Source organism: Salmo salar, chromosome ssa16, assembly GCF_905237065.1.
Source record: "Salmo salar chromosome ssa16, Ssal_v3.1, whole genome shotgun sequence".
Taxonomy (NCBI): Eukaryota; Metazoa; Chordata; class Actinopteri; order Salmoniformes; family Salmonidae; genus Salmo; species Salmo salar.
In genome coordinates this window covers 93,550,604-93,578,030 of record NC_059457.1, presented here as the reverse complement: position 1 = coordinate 93,578,030, position 27,427 = coordinate 93,550,604, and the positions used below count along the sequence as shown (strand labels likewise).

Genomic DNA, 27,427 nt, shown 5'->3' with positions numbered 1-27,427 from the left:
ATGTGCTGAGGTATGAGGTAATAACATGGATATATACACATGGTACCAGTACTGAGGTACGAGGTAATAACATGGATATATACACATGGTACCAGTACTGAGGTACGAGGTAATAACATGGCTATATACACATGGTACCAGTACTGAGGTATGAGGTAATAACATGGCTATATACACATGGTACCAGTACTGAGGTACGAGGTAATAACATGGCTATATACACATGGTACCAGTACTGAGTCAATGTGCTGAGGTATGAGGTAATAACATGGCTATATACACATGGTACCAGTACTGAGGTACGAGGTAATAACATGGCTATATACACATGGTACCAGTACTGAGGTACGAGGTAATAACATGGCTATATACACATGGTACCAGTACTGAGGTATGAGGTAATAACATGGCTATATACACATGGTACCAGTACTGAGTCAATGTGCTGAGGTATGAGGTAATAACATGGCTATATACACATGGTACCAGTACTGAGTCAATGTGCTGAAGTATGAGGTAATAACATGGATATATACACATGGTACCAGTACTGAGGTACGAGGTAATAACATGGCTATATACACATGGTACCAGTACTGAGGTATGAGGTAATAACATGGCTATATACACATGGTACCAGTACTGAGTCAATGTGCTGAGGTATGAGGTAATAACATGGATATATACACATGGTACCAGTACTGAGGTACGAGGTAATAACATGGCTATATACACATGGTACCAGTACTGAGGTACGAGGTAATAACATGGCTATATACACATGGTACCAGTACTGAGTCAATGTGCAGAGGTATGAGGTAATAACATGGCTATATACACATGGTACCAGTACTGAGGTACGAGGTAATAACATCGCTATATACACATGGTACCAGTACTGAGTCAATGTGCTGAGGTACGAGGTAATAACATGGCTATATACACATGGTACCAGTACTGAGTCAATGTGCTGAGGTATGAGGTAATAACATGGATATATACACATGGTACCAGTACTGAGTCAATGTGCTGAAGTATGAGGTAATAACATGGATATATACACATGGTACCAGTACTGAGGTATGAGGTAATAACATGGCTATATACACATGGTACCAGTACTGAGGTATGAGGTAATAACATGGCTATAAACACATGGTACCAGTACTGAGTCAATGTGCTGAGGTATGAGGTAATAACATGGATATATACACATGGTACCAGTACTGAGGTACGAGGTAATAACATGGCTATATACACATGGTACCAGTACTGAGGTACGAGGTAATAACATGGCTATATACACATGGTACCAGTACTGAGTCGAGGTATGAGGTAAAAACATGGCTATATACACATGGTACCAGTACTGAGGTACGAGGTAATAACATGGCTATATACACATGGTACCAGTACTGAGTCAATGTGCTGAGGTATGAGGTAATAACATGGCTATATACACATGGTACCAGTACTGAGTCAATGTGCTGAGGTATGAGGTAATAACATGGATATATACACATGGTACCAGTACTGAGGTACGAGGTACCAACATAGCTATATACACATGGTACCAGTACTGAGGTATGAGGTAATAACATGGCTATATACACATGGTACCAGTACTGAGTCAATGTGCTGAGGTATGAGGTAATAACATGGATATATACACATGGTACCAGTACTGAGGTACGAGGTAATAACATGGCTATATACACATGGTACCAGTACTGAGGTATGAGGTAATAACATGGCTATATACACATGGTACCAGTACTGAGGTATGAGGTAATAACATGGCTATATACACATGGTACCAGTACTGAGGTACGAGGTAATAACATGGCTATATACACATGGTACCAGTACTGAGTCAATGTGCTGAGGTATGAGGTAATAACATGGCTATATACACATGGTACCAGTACTGAGGTACGAGGTAATAACATGGCTATATACACATGGTACCAGTACTGAGGTACGAGGTAATAACATGGCTATATACACATGGTACCAGTACTGAGGTATGAGGTAATAACATGGCTATATACACATGGTACCAGTACTGAGTCAATGTGCTGAGGTATGAGGTAATAACATGGCTATATACACATGGTACCAGTACTGAGTCAATGTGCTGAAGTATGAGGTAATAACATGGATATATACACATGGTACCAGTACTGAGGTACGAGGTAATAACATGGCTATATACACATGGTACCAGTACTGAGGTATGAGGTAATAACATGGCTATATACACATGGTACCAGTACTGAGGTATGAGGTAATAACATGGCTATATACACATGGTACCAGTACTGAGGTACGAGGTAATAACATGGCTATATACACATGGTACCAGTACTGAGTCAATGTGCTGAGGTATGAGGTAATAACATGGATATATACACATGGTACCAGTACTGAGGTACGAGGTAATAACATGGCTATATACACATGGTACCAGTACTGAGGTACGAGGTAATAACATGGCTATATACACATGGTACCAGTACTGAGGTATGAGGTAATAACATGGCTATATACACATGGTACCAGTACTGAGTCAATGTGCTGAGGTATGAGGTAATAACATGGCTATATACACATGGTACCAGTACTGAGTCAATGTGCTGAGGTATGAGGTAATAACATGGATATATACACATGGTACCAGTACTGAGGTGCGAGGTAATAACATGGCTATATACACATGGTACCAGTACTGAGGTACGAGGTAATAACATGGCTATATACACATGGTACCAGTACTGAGTCAATGTGCTGAGGTATGAGGTAATAACATGGCTATATACACATGGTACCAGTACTGAGGTACGAGGTAATAACATGGATATATACACATGGTACCAGTACTGAGGTACGAGGTAATAACATGGCTATATACACATGGTACCAGTACTGAGGTATGAGGTAATAACATGGCTATATACACATGGTACCCGTACTGAGTCAATGTGCTGAGGTATGAGGTAATAACATGGATATATACACATGGTACCAGTACTGAGGTACGAGGTAATAACATGGCTATATACACATGGTACCAGTACTGAGGTATGAGGTAATAACATGGCTATATACACATGGTACCAGTACTGAGGTACGAGGTAATAACATGGCTATATACACATGGTACCAGTACTGAGTCAATGTGCTGAGGTATGAGGTAATAACATGGCTATATACACATGGTACCAGTACTGAGGTACGAGGTAATAACATGGCTATATACACATGGTACCAGTACTGAGGTACGAGGTAATAACATGGCTATATACACATGGTACCAGTACTGAGGTACGAGGTAATAACATGGCTATATACACATGGTACCAGTACTGAGGTATGAGGTAATAACATGGCTATATACACATGGTACCAGTACTGAGTCAATGTGCTGAGGTATGAGGTAATAACATGGCTATATACACATGGTACCAGTACTGAGGTACGAGGTAATAACATGGCTATATACACATGGTACCAGTACTGAGGTACGAGGTAATAACATGGCTATATACACATGGTACCAGTACTGAGTCAATGTGCTGAGGTATGAGGTAATAACATGGCTATATACACATGGTACCAGTACTGAGTCAATGTGCTGAGGTATGAGGTAATAACATGGATATATACACATGGTACCAGTACTGAGTCAATGTGCTGAGGTACGAGGTAATAACATGGCTATATACACATGGTACCAGTACTGAGGTACGAGGTAATAACATGGCTATATACACATGGTACCAGTACTGAGTCAATGTGCTGAGGTATGAGGTAATAACATGGCTATATACACATGGTACCAGTACTGAGTCAATGTGCTGAGGTATGAGGTAATAACATGGATATATACACATGGTACCAGTACTGAGGTACGAGGTAATAACATGGCTATATACACATGGTACCAGTACTGAGGTACGAGGTAATAACATGGCTATATACACATGGTACCAGTACTGAGTCAATGTGCTGAGGTATGAGGTAATAACATGGCTATATACACATGGTACCAGTACTGAGTCAATGTGCTGAGGTATGAGGTAAAAACATGGATATATACACATGGTACCAGTACTGAGGTACGAGGTAATAACATGGCTATATACACATGGTACCAGTACTGAGGTACGAGGTAATAACATGGCTATATACACATGGTACCAGTACTGAGGTACGAGGTAATAACATGGCTATATACACATGGTACCAGTACTGAGGTACGAGGTAATAACATGGCTATATACACATGGTACCAGTACTGAGGTATGAGGTAATAACATGGCTATATACACATGGTACCAGTACTGAGTCAATGTGCTGAGGTATGAGGTAATAACATGGATATATACACATGGTACCAGTACTGAGGTACGAGGTAATAACATGGCTATATACACATGGTACCAGTACTGAGGTGCGAGGTAATAACATGGCTATATACACATGGTACCAGTACTGAGTCAATGTGCTGAGGTATGAGGTAATAACATGGCTATATACACATGGTACCAGTACTGAGTCAATGTGCTGAGGTATGAGGTAATAACATGGATATATACACATGGTACCAGTACTGAGGTACGAGGTAATAACATGGCTATATACACATGGTACCAGTACTGAGGTACGAGGTAATAACATGGCTATATACACATGGTACCAGTACTGAGGTATGAGGTAATAACATGGATATATACACATGGTACCAGTACTGAGGTATGAGGAAATAACATGGCTATATACACATGGTACCAGTACTGAGTCAATGTGCTGAGGTATGAGGTAATAACATGGCTATATACACATGGTACCAGTACTGAGGTACGAGGTAATAACATGGCTATATACACATGGTACTAGTACTGAGGTACGAGGTAATAACATGGCTATATACACATGGTACCAGTACTGAGGTACGAGGTAATAACAGAGCATTCAGAAAGTATTCAGACCTCTTGACTTTCTCCGTATTTTGCTACTGTTTTTCCTTAAATGAGGAAATTGTGATGTCAGTATGGGGTATTGTGATGTCATTATGGGGTATTGTGATGTCATTATGGGGTATTGTGATGTCATTATGGAGAATTGTGATGCCATTATGGGGTATTGTGATGTCATTATGGAGTATTGTGATGCCATTATGGGGTATTGTGATGTCATTATGGGGTATTGTGATGCCATTATGGGGTATTGTGATGTCATTATGGGGTATTGTGATGTCATTATGGGGTATTGTGATGTCATTATGAAGCATTGTGATGTCATTAAGGAGTATTGTGTTTAGATTGATGAGAATTTTTAAACGGAACAAAATGTGGAAAAAGGGAAGGGGTCTGAATACGTCCAGAATGCACTGCAGGTACGGTCACTGTGGGGATGACGTCGTTGATCCACTTGTGTGTGTCTCTTTCCACCTACCTGTTGAGGCAGATGGCTGTGTGTGTGTGTGTGTGTGTGTGTGTGTGTGTGTGTGTGTGTGTGTGTGTACCTATTTGTTGAGGCGGATAGCTGTGTGTGTGTGTGTGTGTGTGTGTGTGTGTGTGTGTGTGTGTGTTGAGGCGGATAGCGTACTCCTTCAGAGCGAACACCATGATGTTGTCGTTGCATCTCGTGGAACTTGATGAGGAAACTGAGCAGGATCTGAACTTGTTGGGGTTCGTGGTGTGGAGGAGGATCCGTCTTCGTCTTGATGGCCACGTATTCCGGTAGAACTCTGGAGACATCGGACACCACACCTAGAAGAAGGACCAACACATTTCCGTGGAAGTATGGAAGTAGTACTTTTTATTTTTCCTGAGGTCTTGGCTGATTTCTTTAGATTTTTCCCATGTCGTCAAACAAAGAAGACACTGAGTGTGAAGGTAGGCCTTGAAATACATCCACAGGTACACCTCCAAATTGACTCAAATGATGTCAATTAGCCCATCAGAAGCTTCTAAAGCCATGACAGTTTCTGGAATTTTCCAAGCTGTTTAAAGGCACAGTCAACTTAGTGTAGGTAAAACTTCTGACCCACTGGAATTGTGATACAGTGAGTTATAAGTCTGTAAACAATTGTTGGATAAATGACTTGTGTGATGCACGAAGTAGATGTCCTAACCGACTTGGCAAAACTGTAGTTTGTAACAAGAAATTTGTAGAGTGGTTGAGAAAACGAGGTACGGTTTCTTCATTTCTGACGCAGATCGCGGGCTGCAAGTCCTGCCTCTCCCATCTCCTCATTGGTTAATAGAAGCAGAAGCATTACAACCTGGGCCTCATACCATCATGACTACCTAACCACCACCAGCTTCCTATTGGCTTAAACCCTACTGGGAGGGGACTAGTGTCACTATGGAAACCTTGGTGATGTCATTATTACGTCCAGCGTGTTGGTTTTTCTAGACGACTGTATAGTTTTACCGGATGTTGTTATAACGTGACGGTTATTAGGGAAGCCTTATGCTCCAGCAGACAGTCTACACATAAAGCGTCATGTTACTGAAGGCAGGGCTGTAGTACAGGGGGGGGGGGGGTTGGGCAACAAGGGCCAGGTTGGGAATGGGACCAGGACACCAGGGTTAAACACCTCTAGTCTTTACCTGTTGCTCCAGCAGACAGTCTACACATAAAGCTTCATGTTACTGACGTGTTGTTGAAGTCTACTTCCCTCCTAATTGATCAAATGTTGAATTGGAAACGGATGCTTGAAAACGGATTTAAAAAAGAGGGAAGTAAGATCAGGTGAAAGCAGGGCTGGATAGGATGACGTAAGGTTTTGGATCAAGCCAGATCAGGTGTAGTTCAGTTAATTACTTCATAAGGATTCCCATTATCTACTGCACATGCTGCAGCTACTCTTCCTGGGGGTCAAGGTTCCATTCTGGGCATCAATGACTTGAAAACAGACGGTTCCTGTTTTTCTCTCAGCCAAGGAACATACGGCAGTGGACTTCTTCATGACAGTTAAACCCCTGAGTTCAGAGCCTCTTCATGACAGTTAAAACCCCTGAGTTCAGAGCCTCTTCATGACAGTTAAACCCCTGAGTTCAGAGCCTCTTCATGACAGTTAAACCCCCTGAGTTCAGAGCCTCTTCATGACAGTTAAATCCCCTGAGTTCAGAGCCTCTTCATGTCAGTTAAACCCCTGAGTTCAGAGCCTCTTCATGACAGTTAAAACCCCTGAGTTCAGAGCCTCTTCATGACAGTTAAACCCCTGAGTTCAGAGCCTCTTCATGACAGTTAAACCCCTGAGTTCAGAGCCTCTTCAGACAGTTAAAACCCCTGAGTTCAGAGCCTCTTCATGTCAGTTAAACCCCTGAGTTCAGAGCCTCTTCATGACAGTTAAACCCCTGAGTTCAGAGCCTCTTCATGACAGTTAAAACCCCTGAGTTCAGAGCCTCTTCATGACAGTTAAACCCCTGAGTTCAGAGCCTCTTCATGTCAGTTAAACCCCCTGAGTTCAGAGCCTCTTCATGACAGTTAAACCCCTGAGTTCAGAGCCTCTTCATGACAGTTAAAACCCCTGAGTTCAGAGCCTCTTCATGACAGTTAAAACCCCTGAGTTCAGAGCCTCTTCATGACAGTTAAACCCCTGAGTTCAGAGCCTCTTCATGACAGTTAAACCCCCTGAGTTCAGAGCCTCTTCATGACAGTTAAACCCTGAGTTCAGAGCCTCTTCATGACAGTTAAACCCCTGAGTTCAGAGCCTCTTCATGACAGTTAAACCCCCTGAGTTCAGAGCCTCTTCATGACAGTTAAACCCCTGAGTTCAGAGCCTCTTCATGACAGTTAAAACCCCTGAGTTCAGAGCCTCTTCATGACAGTTAAACCCCTGAGTTCAGAGCCTCTTCATGACAGTTAAAACCCCTGAGTTCAGAGCCTCTTCATGTCAGTTAAAACCCCTGAGTTCAGAGCCTCTTCATGTCAGTTAAACCCCTGAGTTCAGAGCCTCTTCATGTCAGTTAAAACCCCTGAGTTCAGAGCCTCTTCATGACAGTTAAACCCCTGAGTTCAGAGCCTCTTCATGACAGTTAAAACCCCTGAGTTCAGAGCCCTCTTCATGACAGTTAAACCCCTGAGTTCAGAGCCTCTTCATGACAGTTAAACCCTGAGTTCAGAGCCTCTTCATGTCAGTTAAACCCCTGAGTTCAGAGCCTCTTCATGACAGTTAAACCCCTGAGTTCAGAGCCTCTTCATGACAGTTAAAACCCTGAGTTCAGAGCCTCTTCATGACAGTTAAACCCCTGAGTTCAGAGCCTCTTCATGTCAGTTAAAACCCCTGAGTTCAGAGCCTCTTCATGACAGTTAAACCCCTGAGTTCAGAGCCTCTTCATGACAGTTAAACCCCTGAGTTCAGAGCCTCTTCATGACAGTTAAACCCCTGAGTTCAGAGCCTCTTCACGACAGTTAAACCCCTGAGTTCAGAGCCTCTTCATGACAGTTAAACCCCTGAGTTCAGAGCTCTTATGACAGTTAAAACCCTGAGTTCAGAGCCTCTTCATGACAGTTAAACCCCTGAGTTCAGAGCCTCTTCATGACAGTTAAACCCCCCTGAGTTCAGAGCCTCTTCATGACAGTTAAACCCCCTGAGTTCAGAGCCTCTTCATGACAGTTAAACCCTGAGTTCAGAGCCTCTTCATGACAGTTAAAACCCCTGAGTTCAGAGCCTCTTCATGACAGTTAAACCCTGAGTTCAGAGCCTCTTCATGACAGTTAAAACCCTGAGTTCAGAGCCTCTTCATGACAGTTAAACCCCTGAGTTCAGAGCCTCTTCATGACAGTTAAACCCCTGAGTTCAGAGCCTCTTCATGACAGTTAAACCCCCTGAGTTCAGAGCCTCTTCATGACAGTTAAACCCGAGTTCAGAGCCTCTTCATGACAGTTAAACCCCTGAGTTCAGAGCCTCTTCATGACAGTTAAACCCCTGAGTTCAGAGCCTCTTCATGACAGTTAAACCCCTGAGTTCAGAGCCTCTTCATGACAGTTAAACCCCTGAGTTCAGAGCCTCTTCATGACAGTAAACCCCTGAGTTCAGAGCCTCTTCATGACAGTTAAAACCCCTGAGTTCAGAGCCTCTTCACGACAGTTAAAAACCCCTGAGTTCAGAGCCTCTTCAGACAGTAAAACCCCTGAGTTCAGAGCCTCTTCACGACAGTTAAAACCCCTGAGTTCAGAGCCTCTTCATGACAGTTAAACCCTGAGTTCAGAGCCTCTTCACGACAGTTAAACCCCTGAGTTCAGAGCCTCTTCAGACAGTTAAAACCCCTGAGTTCAGAGCCTCTTCACGACAGTTAAACCCCTGAGTTCAGAGCCTTTATGACAGTTAAACCCCGAGTTCAGAGCGCTCATGACAGATAAACTGAGATAGATCTACAGTAAAGAGAGAAGAATAAACCCCGATTAGAGCTTTATGACATAAAGAGAGAAGAAGAGAAACCCGAGATCAGAGCCATAAAAAAACCAGTAGAGATGAAGTGAAACCCCTGGAGGTAGAGTCATGACAGTTAAAACCCTGGAGTTAGAAAAACCATGACAGTTAAACCCTGAGTTCAGAGCCCCTCCATGACAGTTTAACCCCTGAGTTAGAGCCTCTTCATGACAGTTAAACCCCCTGAGCTTCAGAGCCTCTTCAGTGACAATTAAATCCCCGAGTTCAGAGCCTCTTATGACAGAAAACCCCCTGTCCCCATATACCCTTCTAATCTGTCCCCATATACCCTTCTATTGTGGTCTATAGCTCTGTCCCCCATCCTGCCCTTCTATTGTGGTATATAGCTCTGTCCCCATATGCCTTCTGACATACTACATGGCTCGTCATCTGCCTTCTTATTACACTGCATGGCTCTGTCTTTGTCTGCCTTCTATTATACTGTAATAATCTTTTTATATGCCTATATTATGCTATGTGGCTCTTTGTCTATGCATATAATGCTATAGCTCTGATACATATGCCTTCAATACTTACATAGCCACTGTCCCCATATACCTTCACAATGTAGTTATATGGCTCATGACTATATACCATATAATAAGAGCTATGGCTCTGTCTTGCATGTCACCTTCTGGCCTGCCATGGCTCTGTCTACATCTGTATTCTATTAACGGTATATGGCTCTGTTCACATACTTCTAATGTGGTCTGTAGCTCTGTCCCATACTTCTATTATGCTATGCTCAAAACTCTGTACCCATATACCCTTCTAATATATATATAGGCTCTGTCCCATACACCTTCTAATATGCTATATAGCTCTTTGTCCCCGCCATATTTACCCTTCTAGTAGCAATTAATGGCTCTCATCCTATCTCATTCTTTAATGTGGTCTATAGCTCTGTCTATATACCTTCTAATGCTATGTCTTGTCCCCATCTGCGCTTCTAATGTAGTGTAACAATCTGTCACCTTCTATTATACCATAGCTCTGTCACACATATGCCCTTCAATAGTGATATGCTCTGTCCACATGCCCTTCTAACAGTATATAGCTCTGTTTCTATATGCCCTTCTATTATGAGTATGTAGCTCTGTCCCCATATACCTTACTAATGTGGTGCTCTATAGCTCTGTCCCCACATACCCTTCTAATGGGTGTTATATAGGCTTTGTCCCATATACCTTCTATGTTACCAGTATATAGCTCTGTCCCCATATACCCTTCTAATATAGTATATAGCCTTCTGTCCCCATATACCCTTCTAATGTAGTTCCTCTATAGCTCTGTCCCCATATGCCCCTTCTAATAGTAATATATAGCACTGTCCCCATATACCCTTCTCTAATATAGTATATAGCTCTGTCCCCCATATACCTGTGGGTCTATAGCTGCCCCAAATTCTACTCAATGTGGTGTGTGAAACGTAGCATATGCCGCACCTTGTATTATATATATAGCTCTTTGTGCCCATATACCCCATATATTATACCATATATTTGGCTCTTATCCTTACCACTTCTATTACACTATAGCCTGCTCTCCATATACCCCCATAATGGTACATAGTTGTCCACAACCTTAATTAGTGTATACAGCTCGTCCCCATATACCCTTCTACAATATAAATATACTCTGTCCCCATATACCCTTCAAAAATAGCTCTGTCCACATCTACCCTTTCAATGTAAAAATACCCTATCCGCCATATGCCCTTCTATGTGTATAAGTGAATATATATACTATAGCCTGTCCCCATATACCCTCTTAAATAATAGCGTCATTCATAGCTTGTCTCCATATACCTTTCTAATAGTACTATAGCTCTTCCCCATCTACATATGCCTTCTAATATACTGCATAGCTCTGTCCCCATATACCCATCTATCATAGCTCTGTCCCATATACCCTTCTAATATAGTAATAGCGCCCCATATACCTTCTAATATACTATATAGCTCTGTCCCCATATACCCTTCAATGTAGTATATAGCTCGTCCCCATATACCCTTCAATGTAGTATATCTCTGTCCCCATATACCCCTTCTAATATAGTATATAGCTCTGTCCCTCATATACCCTTCTAATGTACTATATAGTCTGTCCCCATATACCTCTAATGTAGCTATATAGCTCTGTCCCCATATACCCTTCTAATATACTATATAGCTCTGTCCCCATATACCCTTCTAATGTAGTATATAGCTCTGTCCCCATATACCCTTCTAATGTAGTATATAGCTGTCCCCATATACCCTCTAATATAGCTATATAGCTCTGTCCCCATCTACCCTCTAATATAGTATATAGCTCGTCCCCATATACCCTTCTAATATACTATATAGTCTGTCCCCATATACCCAATATACTATTGCTCGCCAATAACTAAAGCCTCCCCATATACTAATATACTATATAGCTCTGTCCCCATACCCTTCTAATATGGTATATAGCTCTGTCATATACCCTTCTAATATAGTATATAGCTCTGTCCCCATATACCCTTCTAATATACGATATAGCTCGTCCCCATATACCCTTCTAATATACTATATAGCTCTGTCCCCAATACCCTTCTAATATACTATATAGCTCTGTCCCCATATACCCTTCTTAATATACTATATAGCTCTGTCCCCATATACCCTTCTAATATACTATATAGCTCTGTCCCCATATACCCTTCTAATATAGTATATAGCTCTGTCCCCACATACCCTTCTAATAACTATATAGCTCTGTCCCCATATACCCTTCTAATATACATATAGCTCTGTCCCCATATACCCTTCTAATATATATATAGCTCTGTCCCCATATACCCTTCTAATATACTATATAGCTCTGTCCCCATATACCCTTCTAATATAGTATATAGCTCTGTCCCCATATACCCTTCTAATGTAGTATATAGCTCTGTCCCCATATACCCTTCTAATGTAGTATATAGCTCTGTCCCCATATACCCTTCTAATATAGTATATAGCTCTGTCCCCATATACCCTTCTAATATACTATATAGCTCGTCCCCATATACCCTTCTAATATAGATATAGCTCTGTCCCCATATACCCTTCTAATATGGTATATAGCTCTGTCCCCATATACCCTTCTAATGTACTATATAGCTCTGTCCCCATATACCCTTCTAATATACTATATAGCTCTGTCCCCATATACCCTCTCTAATATACTATAGTCGTCCCCATATACCCTTCTAATATACTATATAGCTCTGTCCCCATATACCCTCTAATATAGTATATAGCTCTGTCCCCATATACCCTTCTAATATACTATATAGCTCTGTCCCCATCTACCCTTCTAATATAGTATATAGCTCTGTCCCCATATACCCTCTAATATACTATATAGCTCTGTCCCCATATACTCTAATATACTATATAGCTCTGTCCCCATATACCCTTCTAATATAGTATATAGCTCTGTCCCCATATACCCTTCTAATATACATATAGCTCTGTCCCCATATACCCCTCTAATGTAGTATATAGCTCTGTCCCCATATACCCTTCTAATGTAGTATATAGCTCTGTCCCCATATACCCTTCTAATATACTATATAGCTCTGTCCCCATATACCCTTCTAATATACTATATAGCTCTGTCCCCATATACCCTTCTAATATACTATATAGCTCTGTCCCCATATACCCTTCTAATATACATATAGCTCTGTCCCCATATACCCTTCTAATGTAGTATATAGCTCTGTCCCCATATACCCCTTCTAATATACTATATAGCTCTGTCCCCATATACCCTCTCTAATGTAGTATATAGCTCTGTCCCCATATACCCTTCTAATATACATATAGCTCTGTCCCCATATACCCTTCTAATATACTATATAGCTCTGTCCCCATATACCCTTCTAATATAGTGTATAGCTCTGTCCCCATATACCCTTCTAATATACTATATAGCTCTGTCCCCATATACCCTTCTAATGTAGTATATAGCTCTGTCCCCATATACCCTTCTAATATACATATAGCTCTGTCCCCATATACCCTTCTAATATACTATATAGCTCTGTCCCCATATACCCTTCTAATATACACATAGCTCTGTCCCCATATACCCTTCTAATATAGTATATAGCTCTGTCCCCATATACCCTTCTAATGTAGTATATAGCTCTGTCCCCATATACCCTTCTAATATACTATATAGCTCTGTCCCCATATACCCTTCTAATATAGTATATAGCTCTGTCCCCATATACCCTTTAATATACTATATAGCTCTGTCCCCATATACCCTTCTAATATACTATATAGCTCTGTCCCCATATACCCTTCTAATGTAGTATATAGCTCTGTCCCCATATACCCTTCTAATATACTATATAGCTCTGTCCCCATATACCCTTCTAATATACTATATAGCTCTGTCCCCATATACCCTTCTAATGTAGTATATAGCTCTGTCCCCATATACCCTTCTAATATACAATAGCTCTGTCCCCATATACCCTTCTAATATACGATATAGCTCTGTCCCCATATACCCTTCTAATATACTATATAGCTCTGTCCCCATATACCCTTCTAATGTAGCATATAGCTCTGTCCCCATATACCCTTCTAATGTAGTATATAGCTCTGTCCCCATATACCCTTTCTAATATAGTATATAGCTCTGTCCCCATATACCCTTCTAATATACTATATAGCTCTGTCCCCATATACCCTTCTAATATAGTATATAGCTCTGTCCCCATATACCCTTCTAATGTAGTATATAGCTCTGTCCCCATATACCCTTCTAATGTACTATATAGCTCTGTCCCCATATACCCTTCTAATATACTATATAGCTCTGTCCCCATATACCCTTCTAATATAGTATATAGCTCTGTCCCCATATACCCTTCTAATATACTATATAGCTCTGTCCCCATATACCCTTCTAATATAGTATATAGCTCTGTCCCCATATACCCTTCTAATATAGTATATAGCTCTGTCCCCATATACCCTTCTAATATACTATATAGCTCTGTCCCCATATACCCTTCTAATATAGATATAGCTCTGTCCCCATATACCCTTCTAATATACTATATAGCTCTGTCCCCATATACCCTTCTAATATACTATATAGCTCTGTCCCCATATACCCTTCTAATATACTATATAGCTCTGTCCCCATATACCCTTCTAATATACTATATAGCTCTGTCCCCATATACCCTTCTAATATACTATATAGCTCTGTCCCCATATACCCTTCTAATATACTATATAGCTCTGTCCCCATATACCCTTCTAATATAGTATATAGCTCTGTCCCCATATACCCTTCTAATATACTATATAGCTCTGTCCCCATATACCCTTCTAATATACTATATAGCTCTGTCCCCATATACCCTTCTAATATACTATATAGCTCTGTCCCCATATACCCTTCTAATATACTATATAGCTCTGTCCCCATATACCCTTCTAATGTAGTATATAGCTCTGTCCCCATATACCCTTCTAATATACGATATAGCTCTGTCCCCATATACCCTTCTAATATACTATATAGCTCTGTCCCCATATACCCTTCTAATATACTATATAGCTCTGTCCCCATATACCCTTTCTAATATACTATATAGCTCTGTCCCCATATACCCTTCTAATATACTATATAGCTCTGTCCCCATATACCCTTCTAATATACTATATAGCTCTGTCCCCATATACCCTTCTAATATAGTATATAGCTCTGTCCCCATATACCCTTCTAATATACTATATAGCTCTGTCCCCATATACCCTTCTAATATAGTATATAGCTCTGTCCCCATATACCCTTCTAATATACTATATAGCTCTGTCCCCATATACCCTTTCTAATATACTATATAGCTCTGTCCCCATATACCCTTCTAATATACTATATAGCTCTGTCCCCATATACCCCTAATGTACTATATAGCTCTGTCCCCATATACCCTTCTAATGTAGTATATAGCTCTGTCCCCATATACCCTTCTAATATACTATATAGCTCTGTCCCCATATACCCTTCTAATATACTATATAGCTCTGTCCCCATATACCCTTCTAATATACTATATAGCTCTGTCCCCATATACCCTTCTAATATACTATATAGCTCTGTCCCCATATACCCTTCTAATATACTATATAGCTCTGTCCCCATATACCCTTCTAATATACTCTATAGCTCTGTCCCCATATACCCTTCTAATATACTATATAGCTCTGTCCCCATATACCCTTCTAATATAGATATAGCTCTGTCCCCATATACCCTTCTAATATAGTATATAGCTCTGTCCCCATATACCCTTCTAATATACTATATAGCTCTGTCCCCATATACCCTTCTAATATACTATATAGCTCTGTCCCCATATACCCTTCTAATGTAGTATATAGCTCTGTCCCCATATACCCTCTAATATACTATATAGCTCTGTCCCCATATACCCTTCTAATATACTATATAGCTCTGTCCCCATATACCCTTCTAATATACTATATAGCTCTGTCCCCATATACCCTTCTAATATACTATATAGCTCTGTCCCCATATACCCTTCTAATATACTATATAGCTCTGTCCCCATATACCCTTCTAATATACTATATAGCTCTGTCCCCATATACCCTTCTAATATAGTATATAGCTCTGTCCCCATATACCCTTCTAATATACTATATAGCTCTGTCCCCATATACCCTTCTAATATACTATATAGCTCTGTCCCCATATACCCTTCTAATATACTATATAGCTCTGTCCCCATATACCCTTCTAATATAGTATATAGCTCTGTCCCCATATACCCTTCTAATATAGTATATAGCTCTGTCCCCATATACCCTTCTAATATAGTATATAGCTCTGTCCCCATATACCCTTCTAATGTAGTATATAGCTCTGTCCCCATATACCCTTCTAATATACTATATAGCTCTGTCCCCATATACCCTTCTAATATACTATATAGCTCTGTCCCCATATACCCTTCTAATGTACTATATAGCTCTGTCCCCATATACCCTTCTAATATACTATATAGCTCTGTCCCCATATACCCTTCTAATGTACTATATAGCTCTGTCCCCATATACCCTTCTAATATACTATATAGCTCTGTCCCCATATACCCTTCTAATATACTATATAGCTCTGTCCCCATATACCCTTCTAATATACAATATAGCTCTGTCCCCATATACCCTTCTAATATACTATATAGCTCTGTCCCCATATACCCTTCTAATATACTATATAGCTCTGTCCCCATATACCCTTTCTAATATACTATATAGCTCTGTCCCCATATACCCTTCTAATATACTATATAGCTCTGTCCCCATATACCCTTCTAATGTACTATATAGCTCTGTCCCCATATACCCTTCTAATATAGTATATAGCTCTGTCCCCATATACCCTTCTAATATACTATATAGCTCTGTCCCCATATACCCTTCTAATATACTATATAGCTCTGTCCCCATATACCCTTCTAATATACTATATAGCTCTGTCCCCATATACCCCTTCTAATATACTATATAGCTCTGTCCCCATATACCCTTCTAATATACTATATAGCTCTGTCCCCATATACCCTTCTAATATACTATATAGCTCTGTCCCCATATACCCTTCTAATATACTATATAGCTCTGTCCCCATATACCCTTCTAATATACTATATAGCTCTGTCCCCATATACCCTTCTAATATACTATATAGCTCTGTCCCCATATACCCTTCTAATGTAGTATATAGCTCTGTCCCCATATACCCTTCTAATGTAGTATATAGCTCTGTCCCCATATACCCTTCTAATATACTATATAGCTCTGTCCCCATATACCCTTCTAATATAGTATATAGCTCTGTCCCCATATACCCTTCTAATATACTATATAGCTCTGTCCCCATATACCCTTTCTAATATACTATATAGCTCTGTCCCCATATACCCTTCTAATATAGTATATAGCTCGTCCCCATATACCCTTCTAATATACTATATAGCTCTGTCCCCATATACCCTTCTAATATACTATATAGCTCTGTCCCCATATACCCTTCTAATATACTATATAGCTCTGTCCCCATATACCCTTCTAATATACTATATAGCTCTGTCCCCATATACCCTTCTAATATACTATATAGCTCTGTCCCCATATACCCTTCTAATATACTATATAGCTCTGTCCCCATTTACCCTTCTAATATAGTATATAGCTCTGTCCCCATCTACCCTTCTAATATAGTATATAGCTCTGTCCCCATATACCCTTCTAATATACTATATAGCTCTGTCCCCATATACCCTTCTAATATACTATATAGCTCTGTCCCCATATACCCTTCTAATATACTATATAGCTCTGTCCCCATATACCCTTCTAATATACTATATAGCTCTGTCCCCATATACCCTTCTAATATACTATATAGCTCTGTCCCCATATACCCTTCTAATATACTATATAGCTCTGTCCCCATATACCCTTCTAATATACTATATAGCTCTGTCCCCATATACCCTTCTAATATACTATATAGCTCTGTCCCCATATACCCTTCTAATGTAGTATATAGCTCTGTCCCCATATACCCTTCTAATATACTATATAGCTCTGTCCCCATATACCCTTCTAATGTAGTATATAGCTCTGTCCCCATATACCCTTCTAATATAGTATATAGCTCTGTCCCCATATACCCTTCTAATGTAGTATATAGCTCTGTCCCCATATACCCTTCTAATATAGTATATAGCTCTGTCCCCATATACCCTTCTAATATACTATATAGCTCTGTCCCCATATACCCTTCTAATGTACTATATAGCTCTGTCCCCATATACCCTTTCTAATGTAGTATATAGCTCTGTCCCCATATACCCTTCTAATGTACTATATAGCTCTGTCCCCATATACCCTTCTAATATACTATATAGCTCTGTCCCCATATACCCTTCTAATGTACTATATAGCTCTGTCCCCATATACCCTTCTAATGTAGTATATAGCTCTGTCCCCATATACCCTTCTAATATACTATATAGCTCTGTCCCCATATACCCTTCTAATATACTATATAGCTCTGTCCCCATATACCCTTCTAATATACTATATAGCTCTGTCCCCATATACCCTTCTAATATACTATATAGCTCTGTCCCCATATACCCTTCTAATGTAGTATATAGCTCTGTCCCCATATACCCTTTCTAATATACTATATAGCTCTGTCCCCATATACCCTCTAATATACTATATAGCTCTGTCCCCATATACCCTTCTAATATAATATATAGCTCTGTCCCCATATACCCTTCTAATATACTATATAGCTCTGTCCCCATATACCCTTCTAATATACTATATAGCTCTGTCCCCATATACCCTTCTAATATAGTATATAGCTCTGTCCCCATATACCCTTCTAATATACTATATAGCTCTGTCCCCATATACCCTTCTAATGTACTATATAGCTCTGTCCCCATATACCCTTCTAATGTACTATATAGCTCTGTCCCCATATACCCTTCTAATATACTATATAGCTCTGTCCCCATATACCCTTTCTAATATACTATATAGCTCTGTCCCCATATACCCTTCTAATGTAGTATATAGCTCTGTCCCCATATACCCTTCTAATGTAGTATATAGCTCTGTCCCCATATACCCTTCTAATATACTATATAGCTCTGTCCCCATATACCCTTCTAATATACTATATAGCTCTGTCCCCATATACCCTTCTAATATACTATATAGCTCTGTCCCCATATACCCTTCTAATGTACTATATAGCTCTGTCCCCATATACCCTTCTAATGTACTTATAGCTCTGTCCCCATATACCCTTCTAATATACTATATAGCTCTGTCCCCATATACCCTTCTAATATACTATATAGCTCTGTCCCCATATACCCTTCTAATATACTATATAGCTCTGTCCCCATATACCCTTCTAATATACTATATAGCTCTGTCCCCATATACCCTTCTAATGTAGTATATAGCTCTGTCCCCATATACCCTTCTAATATACTATATAGCTCTGTCCCCATATACCCTTCTAATATAGTATATAGCTCTGTCCCCATATACCCTTCTAATATACTATATAGCTCTGTCCCCATATACCCTTCTAATATAGTATATAGCTCTGTCCCCATATACCCTTCTAATATACTATATAGCTCTGTCCCCATATACCCTTCTAATATACTATATAGCTCTGTCCCCATATACCCTTCTAATATACTATATAGCTCTGTCCCCATATACCCTTCTAATATACTATATAGCTCTGTCCCCATATACCCTTCTAATATACTATATAGCTCTGTCCCCATATACCCTTCTAATATACTTATAGCTCTGTCCCCATATACCCTTCTAATATACTATATAGCTCTGTCCCCATATACCCTTCTAATGTACATATAGCTCTGTCCCCATATACCCTTCTAATATACTATATAGCTCTGTCCCCATATACCCTTCTAATATACTATATAGCTCTGTCCCCATATACCCTTCTAATATACTATATAGCTCTGTCCCCATATACCCTTCTAATGTAGTATATAGCTCTGTCCCCATATACCCTTCTAATATAGTATATAGCTCTGTCCCCATATACCCTTCTAATATACTAATAGCTCTGTCCCCATATACCCTTCTAATGTACTATATAGCTCTGTCCCCATATACCCTTCTAATATACTATATAGCTCTGTCCCCATATACCCTTCTAATATACTATATAGCTCTGTCCCCATATACCCTTCTAATATAGTCTATAGCTCTGTCCCCATATACCCTTCTAATATACTATATAGCTCTGTCCCCATATACCCTTCTAATATACTATATAGCTCTGTCCCCATATACCCTTCTAATATACTATATAGCTCTGTCCCCATATACCCTTCTAATATAGTATATAGCTCTGTCCCCATATACCCTTCTAATATACTATATAGCTCTGTCCCCATATACCCTTCTAATATACTATATAGCTCTGTCCCCATATACCCTTCTAATATACTATATAGCTCTGTCCCCATATACCCTTCTAATGTACTATATAGCTCTGTCCCCATATACCCTTCTAATATAGTATATAGCTCTGTCCCCATATACCCTTCTAATATACTATATAGCTCTGTCCCCATATACCCTTCTAATGTAGTATATAGCTCTTGTCCCCATATACCCTTCTAATGTAGTATATAGCTCTGTCCCCATATACCCTTCTAATATACTATATAGCTCTGTCCCCATATACCCTTCTAATATACTATATAGCTCTGTCCCCATATACCCTTTCTAATATACTATATAGCTCTGTCCCCATATACCCTTCTAATATACTATATAGCTCTGTCCCCATATACCCTTCTAATGTAGTATATAGCTCTGTCCCCATATACCCTTCTAATATACTATATAGCTCTGTCCCCATATACCCTTCTAATATACTATATAGCTCTGTCCCCATATACCCTTCTAATATACTATATAGCTCTGTCCCCATATACCCTTCTAATATACTATATAGCTCTGTCCCCATATACCCTTCTAATATACTATATAGCTCTGTCCCCATATACCCTTCTAATATACTATATAGCTCTGTCCCCATATACCCTTCTAATATACTATATAGCTCTGTCCCCATATACCCTTCTAATGTAGTATATAGCTCTGTCCCCATATACCCTTCTAATATACTATATAGCTCTGTCCCCATATACCCTTCTAATATACTATATAGCTCTGTCCCCATATACCCTTCTAATATACTATATAGCTCTGTCCCCATATACCCTTCTAATATACTATATAGCTCTGTCCCCATATACCCTTCTAATATACTATATAGCTCTGTCCCCATATACCCTTCTAATATACTATATAGCTCTGTCCCCATATACCCTTCTAATATAGTATATAGCTCTGTCCCCATATACCCTTCTAATATACTATATAGCTCTGTCCCCATATACCCTTCTAATATACTATATAGCTCTGTCCCCATATACCCTTCTAATATACTATATAGCTCTGTCCCCATATACCCTTCTAATATACTATATAGCTCTGTCCCCATATACCCTTCTAATATACTATATAGCTCTGTCCCCATATACCCTTCTAATATAGTATATAGCTCTGTCCCCATATACCCTTCTAATATACTATATAGCTCTGTCCCCATATACCCTTCTAATATACTATATAGCTCTGTCCCCATATACCCTTCTAATATACTATATAGCTCTGTCCCCATATACCCTTCTAATATACTATATAGCTCTGTCCCCATATACCCTTCTAATATACTATATAGCTCTGTCCCCATATACCCTTCTAATATACTATATAGCTCTGTCCCCATATACCCTTCTAATATACTATATAGCTCTGTCCCCATATACCCTTCTAATATACTATATAGCTCTGTCCCCATATACCCTTCTAATATACTATATAGCTCTGTCCCCATATACCCTTCTAATATACTATATAGCTCTGTCCCCATATACCCTTCTAATATAGTATATAGCTCTGTCCCCATATACCCTTCTAATATACTATATAGCTCTGTCCCCATATACCCTTCTAATATACTATATAGCTCTGTCCCCATATACCCTTCTAATATACTATATAGCTCTGTCCCCATATACCCTTCTAATATAGTATATAGCTCTGTCCCCATATACCCTTCTAATATACTATATAGCTCTGTCCCCATATACCCTTCTAATATACTATATAGCTCTGTCCCCATATACCCTTCTAATATACTATATAGCTCTGTCCCCATATACCCTTCTAATATACTATATAGCTCTGTCCCCATATACCCTTCTAATGTAGTATATAGCTCTGTCCCCATATACCCTTCTAATGTAGTATATAGCTCTGTCCCCATCTACCCTTCTAATGTACTACATAGCTCTGTCCCCATATACCCTTCTAATGTAGTATATAGCTCTGTCCCCATATACCCTTCTAATATACTATATAGCTCTGTCCCCATATACCCTTCTAATGTACTATATAGCTCTGTCCCCATATACCCTTCTAATATACTATATAGCTCTGTCCCCATATACCCTTCTAATGTAGTATATAGCTCTGTCCCCATATACCCTTCTAATATACTATATAGCTCTGTCCCCATATACCCTTCTAATATACTATATAGCTCTGTCCCCATATACCCTTCTAATATAGTATATAGCTCTGTCCCCATATACCCTTCTAATATACTATATAGCTCTGTCCCCATATACCCTTCTAATATACTATATAGCTCTGTCCCCATATACCCTTCTAATATACTATATAGCTCTGTCCCCATATACCCTTCTAATATACTATATAGCTCTGTCCCCATATACCCTTCTAATATACTATATAGCTCTGTCCCCATATACCCTTCTAATGTACTATATAGCTCTGTCCCCATATACCCTTCTAATATACTATATAGCTCTGTCCCCATATACCCTTCTAATATACTATATAGCTCTGTCCCCATATACCCTTCTAATATACTATATAGCTCTGTCCCCATATACCCTTCTAATATACTATATAGCTCTGTCCCCATATACCCTTCTAATGTAGTATATAGCTCTGTCCCCATATACCCTTCTAATATACTATATAGCTCTGTCCCCATATACCCTTCTAATGTACTATATAGCTCTGTCCCCATATACCCTTCTAATATACTATATAGCTCTGTCCCCATATACCCTTCTAATATACTATATAGCTCTGTCCCCATATACCCTTCTAATATACTATATAGCTCTGTCCCCATATACCCTTCTAATATACTATATAGCTCTGTCCCCATATACCCTTCTAATATACTATATAGCTCTGTCCCCATATACCCTTCTAATATACTATATAGCTCTGTCCCCATATACCCTTCTAATATACTATATAGCTCTGTCCCCATATACCCTTCTAATATACTATATAGCTCTGTCCCCATATACCCTTCTAATATAGTATATAGCTCTGTCCCCATATACCCTTCTAATGTAGTATATAGCTCTGTCCCCATATACCCTTCTAATATACTATATAGCTCTGTCCCCATATACCCTTCTAATATACTATATAGCTCTGTCCCCATATACCCTTCTAATATACTATATAGCTCTGTCCCCATATACCCTTCTAATATAGTATATAGCTCTGTCCCCATATACCCTTCTAATATACTATATAGCTCTGTCCCCATATACCCTTCTAATATACTATATAGCTCTGTCCCCATATACCCTTCTAATATACTATATAGCTCTGTCCCCATATACCCTTCTAATATACTATATAGCTCTGTCCCCATATACCCTTCTAATGTACTATATAGCTCTGTCCCCATATACCCTTCTAATATACTATATAGCTCTGTCCCCATATACCCTTCTAATATACTATATAGCTCTGTCCCCATATACCCTTCTAATATACTATATAGCTCTGTCCCCATATACCCTTCTAATGTACTATATAGCTCTGTCCCCATATACCCTTCTAATGTAGTATATAGCTCTGTCCCCATATACCCTTCTAATATACTATATAGCTCTGTCCCCATATACCCTTCTAATATAGTATATAGCTCTGTCCCCATATACCCTTCTAATATACTATATAGCTCTGTCCCCATATACCCTTCTAATATACTATATAGCTCTGTCCCCATATACCCCTTCTAATGTACTATATAGCTCTGTCCCCATATACCCTTCTAATATACTATATAGCTCTGTCCCCATATACCCTTCTAATGTACTATATAGCTCTGTCCCCATATACCCTTCTAATATACTATATAGCTCTGTCCCCATATACCCTTCTAATATACTATATAGCTCTGTCCCCATATACCCTTCTAATATACTATATAGCTCTGTCCCCATATACCCTTCTAATATACTATATAGCTCTGTCCCCATATACCCTTCTAATATACTATATAGCTCTGTCCCCATATACCCTTCTAATATACTATATAGCTCTGTCCCCATATACCCTTCTAATGTACTATATAGCTCTGTCCCCATATACCCTTCTAATATACTATATAGCTCTGTCCCCATATACCCTTCTAATATACTATATAGCTCTGTCCCCATATACCCTTCTAATGTACTATATAGCTCTGTCCCCATATACCCTTCTAATATACTATATAGCTCTGTCCCCATATACCCTTCTAATGTACTATATAGCTCTGTCCCCATATACCCTTCTAATATACTATATAGCTCTGTCCCCATATACCCTTCTAATATACTATATAGCTCTGTCCCCATATACCCTTCTAATATACTATATAGCTCTGTCCCCATATACCCTTCTAATATAGTATATAGCTCTGTCCCCATATACCCTTCTAATATACTATATAGCTCTGTCCCCATATACCCTTCTAATGTAGTATATAGCTCTGTCCCCATATACCCTTCTAATGTACTATATAGCTCTGTCCCCATATACCCTTCTAATATACTATATAGCTCTGTCCCCATATACCCTTCTAATATACTATATAGCTCTGTCCCCATATACCCTTCTAATGTACTATATAGCTCTGTCCCCATATACCCTTCTAATATAGTATATAGCTCTGTCCCCATATACCCTTCTAATATACTATATAGCTCTGTCCCCATATACCCTTCTAATATACTATATAGCTCTGTCCCCATATACCCTTCTAATATACTATATAGCTCTGTCCCCATATACCCTTCTAATGTACTATATAGCTCTGTCCCCATATACCCTTCTAATATACTATATAGCTCTGTCCCCATATACCCTTCTAATATACTATATAGCTCTGTCCCCATATACCCTTCTAATGTAGTATATAGCTCTGTCCCCATATACCCTTCTAATATACTATATAGCTCTGTCCCCATATACCCTTCTAATATACTATATAGCTCTGTCCCCATATACCCTTCTAATGTAGTATATAGCTCTGTCCCCATATACCCTTCTAATGTAGTATATAGCTCTGTCCCCATATACCCTTCTAATATACTATATAGCTCTGTCCCCATATACCCTTCTAATATACTATATAGCTCTGTCCCCATATACCCTTCTAATATACTATATAGCTCTGTCCCCATATACCCTTCTAATGTAGTATATAGCTCTGTCCCCATATACCCTTCTAATGTACTATATAGCTCTGTCCCCATATACCCTTCTAATGTAGTATATAGCTCTGTCCCCATATACCCTTCTAATATACTATATAGCTCTGTCCCCATATACCCTTCTAATATACTATATAGCTCTGTCCCCATATACCCTTCTAATATAGTATATAGCTCTGTCCCCATATACCCTTCTAATGTACTATATAGCTCTGTCCCCATATACCCTTCTAATGTAGTATATAGCTCTGTCCCCATATACCCTTTCTAATATACTATATAGCTCTGTCCCCATATACCCTTCTAATGTACTATATAGCTCTGTCCCCATATACCCTTCTAATATACTATATAGCTCTGTCCCCATATACCCTTCTAATGTACTATATAGCTCTGTCCCCATATACCCTTCTAATATACTATATAGCTCTGTCCCCATATACCCTTCTAATGTACTATATAGCTCTGTCCCCATATACCCTTCTAATGTACTATATAGCTCTGTCCCCATATACCCTTCTAATATACTATATAGCTCTGTCCCCATATACCCTTCTAATATAGTATATAGCTCTGTCCCCATATACCCTTCTAATATACTATATAGCTCTGTCCCCATATACCCTTCTAATATACTATATAGCTCTGTCCCCATATACCCTTCTAATGTACTATATAGCTCTGTCCCCATATACCCTTCTAATATACTATATAGCTCTGTCCCCATATACCCTTCTAATATACTATATAGCTCTGTCCCCATATACCCTTCTAATATACTATATAGCTCTGTCCCCATATACCCTTCTAATATACTATATAGCTCTGTCCCCATATACCCTTCTAATATACTATATAGCTCTGTCCCCATATACCCTTCTAATATACATATAGCTCTGTCCCCATATACCCTTCTAATATAGTATATAGCTCTGTCCCCATATACCCTTCTAATATACTATATAGCTCTGTCCCCATATACCCTTCTAATGTACTATATAGCTCTGTCCCCATATACCCTTCTAATATACTATATAGCTCTGTCCCCATATACCCTTCTAATATACTATATAGCTCTGTCCCCATATACCCTTTCTAATATACTATATAGCTCTGTCCCCATATACCCTTCTAATATACTATATAGCTCTGTCCCCATATACCCTTCTAATGTACTATATAGCTCTGTCCCCATATACCCTTCTAATATAGTATATAGCTCTGTCCCCATATACCCTTCTAATATACTATATAGCTCTGTCCCCATATACCCTTCTAATATACTATATAGCTCTGTCCCCATATACCCTTCTAATATACTATATAGCTCTGTCCCCATATACCCTTCTAATATAGTATATAGCTCTGTCCCCATATACCCTTCTAATATACTATATAGCTCTGTCCCCATATACCCTTCTAATATACTATATAGCTCTGTCCCCATATACCCTTCTAATGTAGTATATAGCTCTGTCCCCATATACCCTTCTAATATACTATATAGCTCTGTCCCCATATACCCTTCTAATATACTATATAGCTCTGTCCCCATATACCCTTCTAATATACTATATAGCTCTGTCCCCATATACCCTTCTAATATACTATATAGCTCTGTCCCCATATACCCTTCTAATATACTATATAGCTCTGTCCCCATATACCCTTCTAATGTAGTATATAGCTCTGTCCCCATATACCCTTCTAATATA

At 39.1% G+C, this 27,427-nt stretch overlaps 1 pseudogene; it reads right to left on the bottom strand.

The window, feature by feature from the left end:
* LOC106593158 (general transcription and DNA repair factor IIH helicase subunit XPB-like) overlaps positions 1-27,427 on the bottom strand; it is an 81,078-nt pseudogene that overhangs the window by 12,949 nt on the left and 40,702 nt on the right.